General features: G+C 45.7%; 1 protein-coding gene across 3 annotated transcripts in view; it reads right to left on the bottom strand.

Annotated features, from left to right (window-relative positions):
• The window catches only part of LOC119459130 (uncharacterized), a 47,242-nt gene that overhangs the window by 14,415 nt on the left and 13,321 nt on the right, over nt 1-19,506 (bottom strand). Inside the window, exon 1 of one of the 3 annotated variants that reach the window (XR_007468011.1) lies at nt 1,330-5,368. The exons of the other annotated variants lie outside the window; for them this stretch is intronic. The gene's annotated coding sequence lies outside the window, so the exon portion shown is untranslated. Of the gene's footprint in view, nt 1-1,329; nt 5,369-19,506 lie in introns of those variants that run through there. 3 annotated transcript variants of the gene reach the window in all.

Genomic DNA, 19,506 nt, shown 5'->3' with positions numbered 1-19,506 from the left:
GGAGTTTAGCACTCTTCCAATTCATTTCTTTCTCTAACTTCATTGTTGCCACTACCTGTTGCAATGAATCGAAACCAACTCGCCCAATTTTCCCCGTTCTCTTTACTTTTTCTTTCCCGAGAACTTGACAGGCCTTTTCTTCACCTTGTATTGCAGTACCAAAACCTCTTAAGTTATTCTAAGGCATTGCCCTTACACCCTTACATGGCTTTGGCAGACTTGCATGTACAAGTGCAAAATGTATTTTCATTATAATGTACATGTCAGGGTTTCAATTTTGAAATGGTGCAAATCTGCAGTTGCTTATCACCACGATTATTAGGCCTTGAAAGAGCCACAAGTGAACATGCCCACTGTGGCTGGCTATGCTGGGCGAAAGATTTTTCATTTCGCTTAAAGATGGAAAGTGATGAAGAGCAAAGCAAGGAATACAGCCATGCACCTTTAAACTGTGGCATTCTCTTAGTGTTCTCATTGTTCGTGCATGCGTACTCATTTTTTTGGAGTGGTGCAGAACAGAACAGTGCTGTTGTTGAAGTGCGCAAGCCCTTTTTCTTCCAAGTTTCTCAGCTACGTTGTGAACTCCCCTCCGAGACGGATGCATTACCACAGTGGTTGATACCATAGCTTTAGAAGTACTGCCAAAAGTTAACAGCACGCACCTAATAATGCTGCATGTATACACAACCGTACTCCTAATTCACCACTCCGATCTGTCAGTTATTTTTCACCTTTACAGCAGAAAAATAGTTTACCTGTGTAAACAATTTTAATGTTGCAAAATGCAGCATCACCTTAAACATGATTCTCTATAGAATAGGAGACAAGTACTAGTACACTTTTCATGGTAACATATCATTAAGGCAGCCCCATCCTCCAAGTTTCTTACCTGCTTAAGATCACATTTTCCAATAGCATGACACACTACAGCATCAATGTCTATGTTTAACAGGCTTTAGCTACAAGAGCCACCCTTGAAATGTCAAATGACAAAATGAAAAGATACATGTAATCGCTAGTGCAATAGACATGAAATGTGCTTGACGTAAAAAGATTTTAATGGTTATTCAACGTGGATAGAAATATAAATAACAGAAGTTGAAAATGTCGCAAGATGATGTATAAGCTGTTGCCATGGGAAACATTATATAAAATGTAGCATATTAACTGAGGGCTGATTCTGAATAAACAAATTTTGCGTGCAGAAGCGCTATACATCAGAGGTTTACAGAAAATTTTTTTTTGTCTTCCAAAATTACATACCGACTAACACACAAATATTGAAGTGGCTACAGAACAGTAGCTATTATGACAAAATAATGACGTTACCTTTGCATTTGGAGAACTGCAGACTCCTTTTTCGTTTGCCTGAACAAGCACCTCTGCTAAAGTGGTAGCATGAGCCACCTTTTTCACCACTTGATCGCCACTCCAAATTTTAATAAGTGGCATAGTGGACTGTTTCCTGCAGTGCAGTGGCGAGAAGCTTGTTGAGAAGCATCAAGAAACACTTTTGTATAGCGAAGAACCTACAGTATTCACTGCACTGGTCAGTGATGACACTTATGCGAGCTGCCACACCAAATAACTGGAACTTTCAGAACTTGTAAGTTCCATCTAACAGTATAAATCACAAAACACCAGGTAACAGACAAATGCAAATGTGTTGCAAAGCAAACAATGCAACTACATGCTCCAAGCCCAGGGGCATGGAAAAGAGTACAGACTGTCCAGTACATCTAACATCACATACAGAGCAGTTGATATCAATATTGCCTACTTGGGCAAGCAAGTTTCACACGGCAATTCACACAAGAAATGCAACTTGGCTTAACATAACAATTGAAAAGAGTTTTTTACATAATAACAAGCATACCACAAAGCACGCTTTGCTTCAAGACAGCACTATATCAGAGTTTGCAGGCTACAATTTATATTTTACTCTGACAGTACAACTATAAACTGATACAAATATTGGAACATCGACAACAGTAGCCGTCTTTCTAGTATGATACAGCAGAATCTTGATAGAGCAAAGCCGCATATAGGGAACATCTGTGTTGAAGAGAAATACTGCGTTGCTTAAGCACGAGTAAGCACACATATACAAACTAATTTATATAGAAACGTTGCAAGGCGAGAAGGTGGTGGCATTGCTGGTGCTGCTACAACTGCTTGTGATTACACTCAGACAGGTGTCCATTAATTTTTTTAATTGATATAGTTAAGATGGTCATAACGAATAAACTGATATATGAAACCGTGGGTAGTTGTGCCATAAACAAAAGTACAGTTTTCAGAAAATTATGGGAGTAAACAATACTTGCACTCACCATGGTTATTTCAGCGAACCATTTCAATTTACAATTTATGCCTGAATGCACACACTGGCTGCTTTGAACTTTGAAGTCCCATCAGAGTGGTAACTATGCTTTCCTATTACAGAAATGGTGGCAGAATCCATACATGCAATGATAGCCTGCAAATATGGGGCCGAGAAAGCTTTCCTTTTGCAAGCGATTTTTGCCATTGTCTGGTCACCTTGAATAACGATTTGTGCATTAACAGGATTGCTTGGAATTAGCATTCACCATTCTTTCTACAGTAAGAACTTTTCTGTAAATATAGGCACTACATTTCAACAAGTAGCAAACTTGCACTCCTTTAGAACCCACTGTGCATGGCAAAGCTTAATCGTAGTCACAGAAAAGCAAAATGGTGAACTAAAGCTGTAGTGAAGATACCAATATAGTGAAGGTCTTCCCTGTATCAACAACTGCACTGTAACACGGTTCTACTGTATAATGTACCATACTGAGTGGCTTTGCTGTATATCGAGTGTCTGCAGTAAAACAATGTAGGACTAAAATACTATATGAAGCCCTATCAACAAGGCAAACTTTTTTTTGCTATTGCAAGGCATGCTTTTTCATTCAACTTTTATAACAAACTTCACAGTGAGGTATAACAACAGAATTTCGATACACAATTGAGCATGCAAAACCAGCCTGATAGTGCTCACAGCGTTTCAGGAAATGAAAAGTTCAGTCTAATAACAGTGGCACCATTGAAAGCGTAGGGCTGGTAAGCTGTCCTGTCTAGCAGCTCAAAAGGGCATAGGAGTTCTGTTGTGCAAGCTGAACTTTGCAACACATACAACGAGAGACCTGGCAAGCATGCTGAACGAACACACTTAACTAACAGAAATATTTCTGCAGAGATGTTTTTCACAATGGCAATTATTAAACCAAACACAGGATCAAACCTTGTTCCCGACACAAGAACATAGTCATCGACTGCATACATGCAACCATCCACAGTGGCTTTCTTTAGCAGGACACTATGCTCACGAATCTGACAATGCACAACCTCACTCTGAATCCTTGTTTGCTCATCCTGGCTCATGTCTGTGAACACTGGAGAAGTGCGGAATAAACCTCGGGCAGCCAGGAATGATTGATAAAGCTGGTGTCGTTCGCTCAATGTCTTTGTGACATTCTTGAAGTTTCGTGAACTGCGTATGCACTGTTTAAAATATTGATGTTTGCCTTCAAATCTCATAGTCCACACGTGGCAGAGTGGGCCAAACTCCTGAATAAGTTCACTGTAATGTAGCATGTAGTGATGCTTTGGCCGTAGTTTGGCACTGGGAAACAGGATACTTCGAGACACTATGTAGTCTTCGGTCAAAATTTTCAGATATGCAACTTGAGCTGCAGTTATTTTTGGTGCCATAATGAGATCGGTTACCTCCATGAGTTTGACCACGAGCTCCCAAGTTGGGTCATTTGTATCGGCCACTTTTGTGCCTATATACAAAGGAAGCAATCTTAACAGCGTCCAATTTTGAATTGCATGGCCCCCAAGCTTGTCACTTTGGCTGGGCACCTTGGCTGGCTTGTTTCGCAGGTCATGAGTGCTGTATTTCAAAGTAGAAATCCTGTTGTTCAGATATTCATAAGTAAACCACCTTTTCTTGGTGACAAAATACCGAATGTATAACGGCAAGTCATGTCGAACTACACCTTCAAAAAGGTCATGTCCAATACATGGAGGCAATCCTGACCGGCACACATGAAAGTGCCTCAGTACATGAAACGGGGAGTTATTTACAATGCCACAGTCACTCTGTTCATTACTGCTTTCAAGCCGTTCAAGTGACTGCATATACTTTTCTGGGGTCCGCCTTTCCCCAACTAGATGTGGTTTCTCATGAAATTCTAAACGAGTCAAAAGGCAGAAACGGCAAATGAATGCGGATGTGCTGAAGTTCTGGGTGAAGCCACCAATCATATGACTTCCAAGGTTATCACCCACTACGAAGTCCAACCGTACATGGTGGTTCACTCCATTAATTGGCAGTCCTTTCTGTTCCAGCATCACTAAACTTTCGGTTAATGGCTGTAAAACCTTCTGGAGCCCAAATTCTCTTACGTCTTTCTGGCGACAAAGCATCACTAGCTGCATGCTCTCTACACGCGACCTGCAGTACAGTGGCAAATTCCCAAGGGTCATATACACCGCAAGCAACTTGAAATGGCCCTTTGATGAGCCCAGTGGGTTCACAATTTCAAACTCGTCCTGATACAGGATTATGCGTATGACATTTTCATCGGACTGTTTGAAAGGCTGGCAGAAAATATAATCATGGTAGCACCCATCTGACGCACTGGGTTGACCAGTAGGTGCATGACAGAGCAAGAAACATATCAGGTCTTCAATTGGAACATAACAGCAAACTGATGCTACATTCTGCTTGTTCATACCCAGGGTGATCTCTACAGGTGGCACGAAACAGAAGTTTGCTTTATAATATTTGTGCCTAGAATAGGATGAGTTGAGGACGAGAGATGCAGTTCCAAAAGGGTCTATAGAAAGTGCCGAATTTACAGCAGCAAGGGTATCATTTGAGACAGCTTTTGAAACCTCTTGTAAAGTCAAAGTACGATTCAGGCTATGAAGATTCTGCATCTCTTTGATAATGTTTTGCACAGTACTAGCAGGTACGTGATGCTGGCTCTCAAGTTTCAGAAGAAACAGTGCAAAATTATCAGTAAAAAGGTTCTCATCGAAATGGCTGCTGCTACTAGGCTCTACATCATGGCTTCGCACTACGCTCATGGACAGACTAGATTCTTCAGTTTCAGCAGTTCCTGCTTCCATTTCAATGTCAGCATCTGGCCCTTGCAAGTGCTGTAGAGCATCTGTAGTGCCACTGTGGTATCTTGACACATGCGTTCTGAATGACTGAGCTGTCGTCAGCACACTGACACAACCTGTGAAAGGGCATGTGACAGAGTCTGTGCCACTACTAAAGTGTGTAGCAATGTGCGACAAAAACATTGTGCGGGTCAGTTCACTTGCTTCACATGAGATCACCGGGCAGATGTAAACTGCATTTTCTTCTTTTCCTCGTTTTCTGTGATGTCTGAAGAGATGGCTTTTCAGGCTTTCATAGTTCTTTAAAACAGCATCACAAGGCTCACTAGGGCAGAGGGCACCACCCAGCACACTGCTGTGGTACTTGTAGTGATTGAAGTAGGCTGGCAACGTGGAGAAAGTTTGTACACAAAGACGGCATGCCGACATTCTTCATGTGGCTGCAATGGAGATACAGCAATCAACTTCGCTATTCAAGAAAGCCCACTCTCTGAATGATTCCCAGTTTAATAGCCTGAAATATTTAATTTACTTGCACATCCAATCACAAATGAACGAACACACTTGCTATGCAAAGGTCCCAATTTAATGCAACACGTGGTTCAAAAAATTGGAATTTCTTTGAAATCTACGGCATGCAAAGTGGAATGCATTTCGGCATTCGCATTGCCTAGTTGAGGCTGCAGTCCTGAATTGCAGGATGCACACCTGGGTAGGTAATTCCACATTCCTGTGGAAGCTGCAGTTCATGCATTTATGTTCACCTCTGTACACAACTCGTATGTACCCATCCTTGTGAATAAAACAGCATGCATTAATAAACTGACTTTTCCTGCCCATGGCACATTTTTTGATTGGGAGTAAAATGCAATAGCTGCAACGAATAAGGAAAAAAAACTCTAAGGTAGAAGCTGACCTTTAACTGTATGTGCTAAGCACACAACCCAGTATACTTTGACACATTTTAAATATGAGCATTATGTAAGATTGATGCAAGTGTAATCTAGTTTTACATATGAAATGATTGACTTCATAAATGAAGGATGACTGATAAGCTTGGAATTATCAACTGGGTGACTTCCTCTGAAGGTATAGATACCTTATTTCAATTTCATAAATACAATGCACGATACAAAACAATGCTAATAATATTACTGCAGATAAATTTTATAAGAGCGGTAGCAGTGGAGAGGCAGCAAGTTTTCTGCAGTCCTTGCTCCCACAATTGAAAACAATGCAAACTCAACCGTTTCAAAATATAAATCGCTGACCGACTGCATGTAAGAAGAAAACGGCTGCACCTCTCGGTAAACTGGAAAACGGTGACATGGGCATCGTACTTCAACTTATTACATATGCACCCCATTATGCAAAGACGCCTGTAAAATTCTCGCGTGAACACTAACAGTTTTGCACGCGTGCAAGGTCACCGTGTCTACAATAAACATCGCAGTGTGACGCTATGGCACGTTACGATGTTATGCCCGTCTGACGTGAACACCGCAAGGCCTATCTCCCCCCCCGCCTTTTCTTTTTTTCCTTCTATAAAAGAAAAAAAAAGCTCGTAACAAGCTCGCACTACAGCACCGAACATATACAGTATATGTAGAACTAGCAGCTGGTGGACCCTATGCTTAATCGCAAACACAGGCACGGTACAGCGAGTCTAGAGTTGTGCAGCACACTGACGACAAAGGGAGCACGAGGTTTTCCTGCCACTGTACGGCTTGTGCACCGATGTCGTTGAGCAACAAAGAACTTGCATTGTACCCATCGTAACAATTTGACAGGAAATGACTAATACACACATTTCGCACACGACGCGCCAGATATGACAAAGCTGAAGTCAAGCTTACCTGCAATCGAGCGACGATCTCTTGTCAAAATCTCTGCGGCTCCGATGCTGGCACAAAATTGTCCGTGGTGTTCCGCAAACGAGTAGAAAAGCAAAAGGGCACCGAACAAATCGGCACTAGCATATATAGCTACCGCCACACCATAACATGCAATGGATGTTAGCACTCGTTTATACCCATGGATAAATACAATGAAGCAGTAGTACGCTCGAGGAAATGTGGCAAGCAGCGCAGCAGCCGCACGAAAAGTCTTTTTTTGTTATTCGCCGGCTGATTCAAAGCGAATCAAATAAATAAGCACACTCTGTAGATCTGCATAGATAGTGTCCAGCCGAATATGCACGCTGAGCCTCGTCTTTCATGCGTTTCGTTTTTACGGACACGCTATGTTTTTTTCAAGAAACGGTAGTAGCGTCCGTTTTTTTACGTATGTTCCCTCCGTTTTTTGCGAGACAGAACTGGAGTCTGTATTTTTACGTAGGATTCGTCTGTAAAATTACGGAATTTTTTTACAGTGCAAGCTCCTCCATTGAAAAGAGCGGGTGGTCGGCACACTAGCCAGCATATTCTAGGCACTATACTACGACGCGTGCTACTCTGGCGCCATGTCGTATAGCCATCGTCGCCGTAGAGCCCGTCTTGCGCGGCACCAAACTTTTTCTTCTCACGCTGTAGCCATACCCTTCTCCTCCGCTCTCCTCCTCACGCTATCTTCGCTATCGCCGTCTTTCGGCCCCGACTGCTCTCCGCATCGCTCTTTCATCCTTCGCAGTGCTCTTTCGCTCGGTTACGAGGGACGCCAAGGTTGGCAGCAGGAACGGGCACCTAAGAGCTGCGCTCTAAAAGTAACTGATTACAATTACTTCAGTCAAAAATGTCTGACTACTGTTACCAAATACTGTCACACGAAAGTAGCTTGGTAACTACTAAAAAGTAATTCATTCCAGCCTTTGTAAATATAGCACGAATACCGTAAATATATAAAACGAGCTGGCCTGGCTCTTTCAGTGCCTCGTCCCAGCCCTTCATACGTTGTTTTACTTCACAAACAAATGCTTTAAAAAATTTAAACGCTCATTTTTCCTCTTCTTTTTTTTCTAAAGCCTACAGCAGCAACACTGAAAACTCACTAGATATGTGCGCTGAGAGGAATGGCGGTGCTGTAGCGTAGGAAAATTTTCCGCACGAGATCATGGTTGGACAATGCCGCAATGGTCGCGTCTGGATCCTCTATGAAGCGTAGCGTTTCATTGTTCTTGCAGATAGGAAAAGACGCCAAAAAGCTGAAACATTATCCTTATATGATCTACTGGCAACAACTTGTGAGGTAGACATCGGTGTGGAGTCATACCAATGCCAGTTGAATTCATCGGCCAATATCTGGTGCAGCACTTGCAGGCTACCTTCACTCGTAAGCCATTTAGACTTGAACGCGGTTTATTGCAGGGAGCACAGCCTCCGAAGATTTCACGCTTCATTTTAGAAAAAGATATTTCCAACCGAAGAAGTGTACAGGACGCCAGTAAAAGTTCGCGTTGCTTGAATAGGTGGCTAAATCTGTAAAGTAATTAAGAACACAACTGTGTCTCATTCAGCCCTAAAAAATACAGTTTGTGTTACGATCGAAAAATAAGTGTATGTGACTCAACTGTCATGTAGACAGACAGCAACATGCACATTTAACGGCTAATAGCTTGTCTTTATGATAGAAATCATAAACTGCGCTAAACGAAGAATCGAGTAGCAACTCTTACCGGCTATGAATGCCCCTGCATGAAATTCGTTGCGTACAAGTCTGACTTCAACTAGAGGCGTGCCGACTAACCTACTTTGCCAAACAGAGGGACGCAGCGCTGGACATGGTGAAGAAGGAGGCCACTTTATACAAACATTTACATATTTTGCAAGTAGCAGATGAATGGCTGATATATATGACAGCTGCCACCCCCCCCCTCCCCAAACAGCTCACCGAGCCAACCAGACCGTCTGGTTAGTCTGGTGGCGTGTCTGTCCTCTACCAACGGACCGGTCCGACCTTAATATGCTTTACGACGCGGGATCGCTGGCCCATCTTCAGGCGTAACATGGTAGAGCAGGTGGTGACGTCGGCAACGCAACTAACGCTGTATATATGTGTTTCTGTATAACTTGTAACTTTTTGAAATTATCTTGATAAAAAAAGCAGTTGATGAGTTTCGCGTTGGTGTCATGGATATGTTGCAAAATATTAAGGATGGACTGGGTGAGCTTAAGAAGCTAAGGCAAGATATGAGAGAAATCAGGGCACTCAAGGAAGGAACACAAGCTTCGTTGAAAGAAAACCGGGCCTTAAAGTTCAGAATGCGAAACAGGCTGGCCGACTTGAAGAACTTGAAGTGTACAAGCGCTGAAATAATGCTGAAATTAGAGGGCCCCTTTTCATGTGGAACCTGTGAAGTTGTAAAGAAGATTGGAAATGTAGTAGCAGAGATCCGTAGCTGCAGAGCCATCGGTAAGATCGGCGACCAGAGAGCGCCCGGAACGAGCCACGAGTGCGAGGAGCGCTGGAGCTGGCGTAGGCTCGGACAACGTCAATATTCAAAAAGATGTGGGCGCCGTGCAGAGCGACGGTGAAATCCTGTATGTTGGGCAAGGGATATTGGTCTAGAACCGTCGTTGCGTTCAGACACCGGTAGTCTCCACATGGCCTCGAGTCGCAGCTTTTTTAAATGCGAAGCATTTCTTGGCGAACATTTGGCACTTTGAGAGCATCTGTCTACGTATCTATCTAGCCGCCTACGTCTTCGTGCTCTCATGGTCGTTTCGTTAACTTTTTGTGCACCGAAATTGGCATAGTATCCCAAGAGTGTATGGCGAACATAAATGATTGGTCATGACATGAATGTCATGACATGTGTGTCATGAAGGGCATGAAACAGCCGCCTACGTCTTCGTGCTCTCATGGTCGTTTCGTTAACTTGGTAGGCTCCCCGCACACTGCTTCGCATAACATCTATTCCCACAGGTCGCGGGATCTGCCGGCTTTTTTTGGGCACCACATCGGGTGGAGCTGCCTAGTTGCTGGAGGACGGCCGAACAATGCCTAGCTCCTAAATATGCTCTGAGCTTCTCTCTGAGCTTGTCCGGGGCCAGTCGGCATGGCCGGAAGAAAGCAGCTGGTCCTGAAGTGACGACATGGAGGCGTACGTCGTGCCAAGCGAGCTTTTTGCAGTTCGGTGGCGCTGAGATCACAGAATTCTTGTAGTGAGCACGGAGAAGTGTCCATTGAAAGACGTGGCCGCAGGAGAGTGCTTTATTTGGGGTTTCCGGCGCCGAAGTTGGGCCGTCTTCAGTCTGTAAGAAAAAGCACCTCTCGGTCAAATAGTCCCGAATCCATTGATACATCCGGCCACCAACTCCCATAGCCTCAAGTGAGTTCAGTATGGCCTCATGGGCGACGTTGTCGTATGCTCCTGGGGAATTATGGCATACAGCAGCCGCAGAATAACTCGATTCCGTCGATATAATGGAGAAAGGCTTTTTAATAGCACTGATACGGGCCGTGAAGACCCTGCTAACAGGCGAGAGTCCCCGTTTTCTCCTCTCGTGCTCGCCGACGCTTCTTCTTCTTCTCTTCTTGTTCCGCCGGCACTTCCAGTGAAAACAACATTCCCGGCCACGCAGTGAAATTAATCACGTAGTTCAAGCGGGTATAGCTTTTGGATAGGCCTCATTATAATAAGACCTCCTTGTTGTTTCAACTTGCATGAACGGACATGACCGTCTGAACTTCTGAATACTTCAATCACCCTTGCGAGTTTCCATAGTTGACGGGTGAAATCTCGGAATGCACGATAACAACGTCGCCTTCCTTGAAGTCCGTAGCTGGTTGATTGGCCGCGAAATGAGCAGATCGTAGTTGCAGTAGATATTCTTTTCGCCATCGCTTCCAGAAGTTTGCGGTTAGAAGCTTTCTGTAGGCATTTCGACGAATGGCATCTGCTCGCCTCGAATTACTGTCAACTTCAACCGTATCGTAGGGTATAGCAGTTAGTCGTCGTCCAAGCAACAGGTCGGCTGGAGTCAGTGTGCACGGTTCTCCTTCGTCTGTCTCGACAAAAGTTAGAGGTCTGGAGTTGATTACTGCTTCGACCTCTGTCAGCACTGTCGTGATTTCTTCGAGATTGAGACAGGCTCTGCCAAGAATTTTACGCAGAGAAGTCTTCACAGATCGGACCAACCGTTCCCACCATCCGCCCAACCAAGGAGCATTCGGCACTATATACTTCCACGAGATACCGTTAGAGGTGAGGTGGTTCGTCACGTCCTTTGCCGTGAACATGTTAAAGAGTCTCTTTAAATCTGCTGACGCTTTTTGAAATGTCCTTGCATTGTCAGAATAGATAACGCAGGGTAGTCCTCTTCGGCCGACAAATCGCCGCAAGCACAATATGAATGATTCGGACGTCATACTTGAAACGAGTTCGAGGTGGATTGCTCGCGACACGGCACACGTGAAAAGTGTAACGTAGCACTTGGCGTCACCGTCTTGCGCGCGTGCTAGGAGAGGTCCAGCGAAGTGAACACCAACAACTTCGAAAGGGTTTGTCGGCACCATTCGGTGACTTGGTAAAGGAGCGGTCGGAGTAAGAGTTTCTCGTACACCTCCGTGTAAGACTTGTTGATGAGCTCTTATGGCCACCAGAATTTAGTAATGGTGATTTGCGGGGAGAATTATTGGATGCTTCACTCCTAGCGGTAACTTCAGAAGTGACAGACGTCCACCGACTCTGAGGATTTCGTCGGCGTCCATAAACGGGCGGAGATCGGCAACGCGCGACGTGAGTTCTAGGGGTCGTCCTTGTGCTATGCAGTTGAGGTCTGCATAAAATTCTTGTTTTTGGACGCATTTGACCCAGTAGTGCTCGGCCCGAATTACTTCTGTCGCTTTCAGGTGGCCAATTTCTTCTGTCTTGTGCCGACAACGGTCTGTGAATCTGAACACCCAAGCTGTTATTCTTAATAGGTGCTGAAGCTTGCTAAAACGCTCAATGCATATAACTGGACTGTGTACTTTGGCTTCCATTACTACTTGAACAACTGCTATCTCACTTCTGACAGCGTCGTCAATGTCCGACGAAATGGATGGTTGGAGAGGCCACTTGTCCGTGGATCCGTGTAGCCAGTCAGGACCATGCCACCATCTTGAGCACGAAGTCACCTTGTCTAACGTCACTCCCCGCGTTAGCAAATCAGATGGATTCTCCAATCCTGGGCAATATCTCCACCGGGATGGTTCTGTTCGGCTCTTAATTTCCGTGATACGATTAGCCACAAACTGTTTCCATCTTGCGCAGTCTCCTCGTATCCATGACAATACAATAGTAGAGTCGGTCCACATGATGTACTCAATACGAATGTTATTTAGGGCACTCTTGACGTATGTCAGCAGTCTTGTGCCAACGAATGCACCTAAAAGCTCCAAGCGGGGTAGCGTTGTTTTCTTTGTAGGAGCCACACGTGACTTGGAGATCAGCAACATCGGTCGTTCATCTGTGGCCGCAACCGCGTAAATCGCCGCTCCGTACGCAGCTGGGCTGGCATCGCAAAAGACATGCAGGTGCATCTCACTTGGCAACTTCTTTCCTCCGCCAAGGTAACGAGGAACTGTTATTTCCTGCAGTTTCGGGAGCTGCCGTACCCAACCTTGCCATTATTCTTGAAGTTCATTGGGTAATTTTTCGTCCCAGCGTATTCCTCTTGTCCACAATCTCTGGAACAATATGCGTATGGCAATCGTGTACGGTCCAACGAGTCCGAGTGGATCGAATATTCTCGATGTCGCTTGTAAAATAAACAGTTTAGTGTCCAGTTTATCTTTCATAAACTCTAACAGGCTGTCAACAGAAAAAGTGAATACGTCTATTGCAGGATTCCAAACAACTCCGATAACTTTGACCGACTTCTCATGCAGAACCACCTTTTCTTGACTGGCAGATTCCTGCTGGCGTTCTAAAGCTACCATTAGGTTGGCAGAATTTGTGGTACATTTGCGTAGAACCATGCCCGCCTCTTTCATAATTTCTTGCGCCTCACAACAAAAAGTTTCTGCCTCTTCTTGCGTGTCGGCGCCAGTGACTAGGTCGTCCACGTGAAATGACTTGATCAGTTTGGTCGTCGTTTGTGCTTTGGCCTTATGTGCTCTCTTCACATGGTAAATGATGGTCGCTGTGAGCAGGAATGGGCTACACGTAGCTCCAAAGGGAACACGTGTCATCCTCCATTCTTGGAGCGGAGTACCCATTAGGTTGCCTTCGGAAAACCACAGGAACCGAAAGGCGTCTCTGTCTTCCTCCCGTATGGATATCTGCAGGAATGCCTTTTCAATATCGGCGATTACCGCTATGGGGTGTGTCCTGAAGCGCAGTAGTATTTTTCCAAGGTCTTGGTACAGGTTGTCCCCCTTTTCAAGACACTCGTTGAGAGACCTACTACCTTTTTCACGCGATGACGCGTCAAAAACCACCCGAACTTTCGTGGTCAACGCTTGTTTTCTGATGACTTCTTTGTGTGGCATGTAATACACCTTGCCTTGCTCAGGAGGGAGGTCGTCGACGATTTCGGCGTGACCAGCTCGTACGTACGCACATATGGTGTCATCGTATATTCGCAGCAGCCCTTTCTGCTTCGTTAGTCGATTAAGAAGCTTCTGTAGCCTTGTGACAGCAACTTGTTTGTTGTCCGAAAGCTCAAATCCATCCTTCCAAGGCAGTGCTACTTCATACCTTCCGTTGCGATATGTGACGGTGCTCTCAAAATATTGCATCACCTTGCTGACTTCATTGGCTCTGTCACCTGCATCAGAAATTCCAAGGTGATCAAGTTCCCAAAATGTCCGTAAGAACTCGTCCGACTCGCATACATTGAGTTTTCAAAACGCAAACCATTATGCCCGTTGTTGCTGGCAGTGATGTCAAACAGGTGGTGCGTCCTTGAAAGGTCCAACCAAGCTTGGAATTCATGGCAATCAGCGATTCATTGCCTTCACAATGTAGGAAGTCGCCCGTCAAGACTCTCCACATTTGATCAGAGCCGATCAGCACGCTGATTCCGCTTTGCGTGATGACTGATGCATGTATCGGTTCATCGGCTACGTCTCTTCCCAGTTTCTTAAATGAGGCGACAAAAGACACTTCCATTTTAGTTTCTTCGATGTCTTGGCATATATGCGGAATCTCAATGGCGCTTAGCACACCTCGATGTCAGAAAACTGACTTCGTAAGCGCAGCTCCACTATTCGTCGGTTTTCTGCCGCCTGGTCTGAGGCGCTGGCGAATGTGTTGAGAGCTATCTTTGTAGATCCAACACACTTGAGGCCCAGGTGTCGTGACAAGTCTTCGGTAACAAATGTACGTTGACTTCCGCCGTCGAAGACACCTCGCACGTAGCGGCAAGTGTGGTCTCTTACCACCCAGGCTCGAAATGTTTGCAGGAAGACGCAAGTCGATCCATCGTTGCTTCGTCGTCCTCCCCCTACCGATGCGCAAACTGCCGTGCTTGCTCTGTCGTTCTTGAGTCCTTGGTGCGAGCTCTGAGGGATGCTTTGTGGGTCGCACATACTTGAGGCATGGCGACCTTTGCACCTCGAGCAAGATATCCTCCGTTTGCAGTCGCGCGCCCTATGAGCTTTGGTGGGGCATCGGAAGCACCGTTTATCATTCGATAGCACTTCCTTCTTCTGCGTCAGGGCATATCCGGCAGGGCAGGCTTCTGTGGAGTGCTGTCTTGATGGGCAGAAGACACACATCTCTTTGCACGGTTGAAACCCACGATCTGAGTTCGTGTTAAGAACAGATGACGCAGGCTGCTTCCAGTGGCGACTGCGGGATGGCTGGTTTGATGTAAGCTGACCGCCGCTGTCTCGCACGCTGCTGTCCTTATAGTCACTCTTCTCCAGGCTTTCCAGTTCGATCGAAAGGAGTTTGAGTAGACCGTCTAGTTTCGAAGAACCAGCAGCATTGTCCGCGGTAGCACTCTCGACTTGCGCAGCGCATGCACGATGGTAGTTAACTACGACGTCTCGGGGCACCACCCTAAGGATGATGTCGCAGAGCATGGACGAAAACGACAACCTTTCCACACCCAATGACTCCAGGCCTCGGATGTTGACGAGTACGTGGTCGTAGAGTTGTCGAAGGGCTCTTGTGTCACCAGATGAACGAACAGGAGTCAGGTGTCGTAATCTTGCGAAGTATTCCTGCTCCTGGCGCGTCTTGTCCGCGAAGCGCTTCTGCAACATGTCTATGGCGTCCTTATAGCATCCTTCCGTAGTTGGAAGACCCGTGACCGCTGAAGCAGCGTCTCCTTTGAGAAATAGTCGCAAATAATGAAACTTCTCAGTGGCGGTAAGACTCGCATTGTTGTGAACAATCTGTTCAAATTGCTCCCAAAACTCCACCCATTTACATTTACACACATCTCCAGAGAAGGGAATGATCGTGAGTTTTGGTAGCTTGGCTCCCGTCCTTTCCGATGGTGACGCAATGGTATGGGTAGCCGACGTTGAACCCTCGGCTGGGTGCGCAGTGTCACTGGAAATGCGGTCCCGCCTGCTCGTCAGCTCAGCAAGGGTACGCGTCGCGTTGTCCTCATATTCCAAGACTGTTTCGTACTCGGCTTGGAATTCTTCGTCCGTGATTAGGCTCTCTATTTCCACATTTATCTTTAGTTCTTTATTATTTGCATTCAGGCTCTCGTAGATGGAGTCGAGCTGCTCATGCGTTGCGGAGTCGCTACGAAAAAGGGCACTTGCCTCGTTGATGATCCGACTGTTCAAGGATCGTCGGGAAGTCCGCTTCGCCTTGAGCTTCTCTATTTTCCTGCAGGCAACTCGTAGCCGTCGGTTGGTCTATCCCGGGTAGTTCGGCACCAAAAATTGTGGAATTATGGCATACAGCAGCCGCACAATAACTCGATTCCGTCGATATAATGGAGAAAGGCTTTATAATAGCACTGATACGGGCCGTGAAGACTCTGCTAACAGGCGAGAGTCCCCGTTTTCTCCTCTCGTGCTCGCCGACGCTTCTTCTTCTTCTCTTCTTGTTCCGCCGGCGCTTCCAGTGAAAACAACACTCCTTTGACATCATCATCCTGTAGCAAACCGGATGGTCTTCTGGTTGACCTCCCCGCCTTTCCTCTCCTTGCTCTCTCTCTCTCTCCGGCGCCGAAATGCCTAGGATGGAGAGAAAGAGTTGTTACATCCAGGAAACATTGGGAGGAGGGGGGAGGCTTGATATCGACAGATGAATTACAATGACGTATCCTAAGCTGCCATCCTCTAGCTAGGAGCTGAGTGATTATGGTTGATTAAGAACACGTTGATTAAGAACGGAAAACACCCACTTGGTGCGATATTTGGCCTGCAGCGCCGCCACGAACATCCGCAACCTGTTGTCATTTACGGCTTCATGCGAATTCCCGGCATGCGCGTGCGCCTGATCCCACTACTCCTATCTAGCTCAGTATATCATCATAAAGCACGTAGAAGCTATGACAGCCTCTGTTTAGATGAGCCAACGCCATTATGAAGAAAATGTGTGCCATCTCGTGCGTGTAGTCAAAATGCAGCTGCACGGCGCTATTGTACCCACTGCCGCGGAGCACAGTCACAAAGTTCATACTGCAACTGGCACAAGTAGCCCAGTGGCAGTATAAGATAATGCAATTAGATTTAACTGGTGGGTGGAAGTGCCGTCCAGAGGCAGCTTAATTATCACAAACTCTCGAATCAGTGTCTTAAGATACAGTTTGCCGTTTAGTTTAGGTCAAACTGCTATACTACAGGCAGAATTAGTGTTGGGGTTGCCGGGAGAATTGCAGATTGCCGGGTTTTAAGAGCATCTCACAAGGAGGTGGACTATTGTACAAGAATAAAAGCAGAATTCTACAAGAGGCATTAAAGACATCACCACTAAATGCTAGTAATAGACATTGTTTTGGCCAGAAAAGGGGTAGGCGACCTGGAGCACGAAATTGATTTCTGATTTCTACAGGCATCTCTCGATTTTTCACCTAAGCTCACGTATGCTAAGAAATAAACAGTACAATATTTTAGAATTACTTGCCCGCACTAATTCTTGCTTTGATGTTTTACTCTTCATGGAAACGTGGTCATCAGAGCACTGACCGTACTTTTAAGATCAAAGGCTATGTTTATCACTATCAAAGGCTATGTTTGGCTATGCAGAACCTGTGCACAAAGTGGTGGTGTGGCAGCCTACGTACGTGAGAGTTTCTGTCACAAGGTTATTCCTTAATTTTGGTGAATAAATCGCAATGAAAATTACTTAATGATTCGCTGGAGAACAGTCCTTGTCTGTGATATACTGGCCACCATGCGGGAGCAAAAATCAATTTTAACATGAAAGGGTTGTATGCCGGGTTTCACGACTGATTTCCGTCAACGGATGTCACGTCGGCTCCGTCGCCGCCATCTAGGAGCGGTGAGGTGAAGTACTGCATCGTGACACTAAGGAGCGCCGAAAGGGAGCGCTTCAGTAGTCACAGCGCAGCGGAGGCACCAACGCATGGTAGCCATAGAATAAACAGGTAAGTGTAGCCTCGAGCATAGAGTTTCATACAACCATTACAGAATCAATAATCATAGAATAAAAACATAATTAATATTGTCTCATGGCAGGATTTGAACACAGGACCGCTGGCACGGAGGCCCGATATTTAAACCATTATGCCATGGACGCTTTTTTTATTGCCTTCTAAGACATGGAAATACAAAGCACAAAAGATAAAAACACCTCAGCTATACTTGAGCTCACGCGTGCGGAGCTAAAATGTTTCCAGTTGCACCAAATCGTCAAGCAGCGGTATCCACTCTGGTGGATCAGGCTGCGCCCTGAAACTTTCACGTATACAAACAACACTCTCGATAAAGTTTTCACGTGTAGAACGAGTATTTATATCGGCGTGTCGCACCTGCGTTCGTGTTTTCTACAGACTGTAGTGGTCAAGGAGCATGATTAAATCGTAGGGCACATCTTCGTTTTCAACTGGTAAGAGCTGGATGCCGTAAGGGTTTAAGGGGAGCTTTTTTTTAATCGATTCTCTGAACCACATCCCAATAAAAAGCGGGATCCCAGCTTTCTAAGAAAACATGTTCAACTTTCTCGGGCTTCCTGCTTAACAAACAGTTTGTTGTCCATGGCACGAATATCGCTTTATCATGCAGTCAGGCTTTGACAGGCAGCGTACCGGAATGCAGTTTAAAAAAGAATGTTTTTACTGCAGGTCTGACGGGCATCTTTCTAACTCGTTTAAAAATATTGTGACACAAGGATGTTACAACGCTGGGAACAAGGAGGAAGAAGATGGGCACGAGCTGGTGTCGGAAGACAACAACGTTAGGGACTTGCCTGCGCTGCCTGTCTCTTGTAATATCAGCCGTAAATAGATTTCACTGTTACTTTCACTGACACGCTCGTACAGCCGGAGCCAATCTTCGACGTCCGGGTTGTCGGTCCCCGTAAACGTGCCAGGGTCGCGGGCTGAGCAAAGATGACGGTTGGCATGGTGGGCACCGTTGTTGTCGCCGTTGTAGCCGCTTTGTCAGTCGGCATGGTGGTAACGGGTGGGCTACGTCCACTTCGGAGCTCCGTCTCGCATGAGATGTACCCCGCACCTCCACCAAAATGTGACACAAGGATGAAAGTAACAGTGAAATCTATTTACAGCTGATATTACAAGAGACAGGCAGTGCAGGCAAGTCCGTAACGTTGTTGTCTTCGGACACCAGCTCGTGCCCATCTTCTTCCTCCTTGTTCCCAGCGTTGTAGCAATATCTTGCCCTGGGCCTCCACAGTGTGGTCACCGGTAAAAGGGTATCGGCAACATCACGTCAACAAGCGCTTTGTATAGATTTTTCTTATTAACATTGCATAGGTAGTCAGGGGTAAATCATACTTCCAACATCTTGCACAAAGGACAACCTCGCGCAAGTAGCCTGTCACTGCTCCATACATGTTCTCACATGAGACTATTCTTCCAGGGAGCAGCCTCTGTAAGCGCACTTGCATAACAGTTCTTAGAAAGGGATCACATGATCACGTAGGAACATAAATCGCGAAACTACTTACCGCAAAATAAATGTACTAGGCCAAGGCCTCCGCTTTTAAATGAAACAAAAAGGTTACTTCGGCTGGTTCTTTCCCAAGTGGACGCCCAAATAAAAACAGCAAAAACCAGATGTATTTTTTGAACAGCTGTCCGCGTCGCACACAGTACATTAACGACATACCACAGCTTCGAAATCAAAAACGTATTGCAGATAGAGGCACGGGAAAACATTGACAGCTGCCTCCCTTGCCACGCATCCGCTTTCTCTTTCACTCTCAAAGTTTCTCTGTCTTCTTTCCAGTCCGCGCTGGGATCCCGATAACATTCGGGGCACTCCTAGCTATCGCGTTGGCAACTAGACCCATCGTAAGCCGGAAAAACC

This window comes from Dermacentor silvarum, chromosome 7, assembly GCF_013339745.2.
Source record: "Dermacentor silvarum isolate Dsil-2018 chromosome 7, BIME_Dsil_1.4, whole genome shotgun sequence".
Lineage (NCBI taxonomy): Eukaryota > Metazoa > Arthropoda > Arachnida > Ixodida > Ixodidae > Dermacentor > Dermacentor silvarum.
Note: the sequence above shows the minus strand (reverse complement) of the source record. Positions and strands in the feature narration are given on the sequence as shown.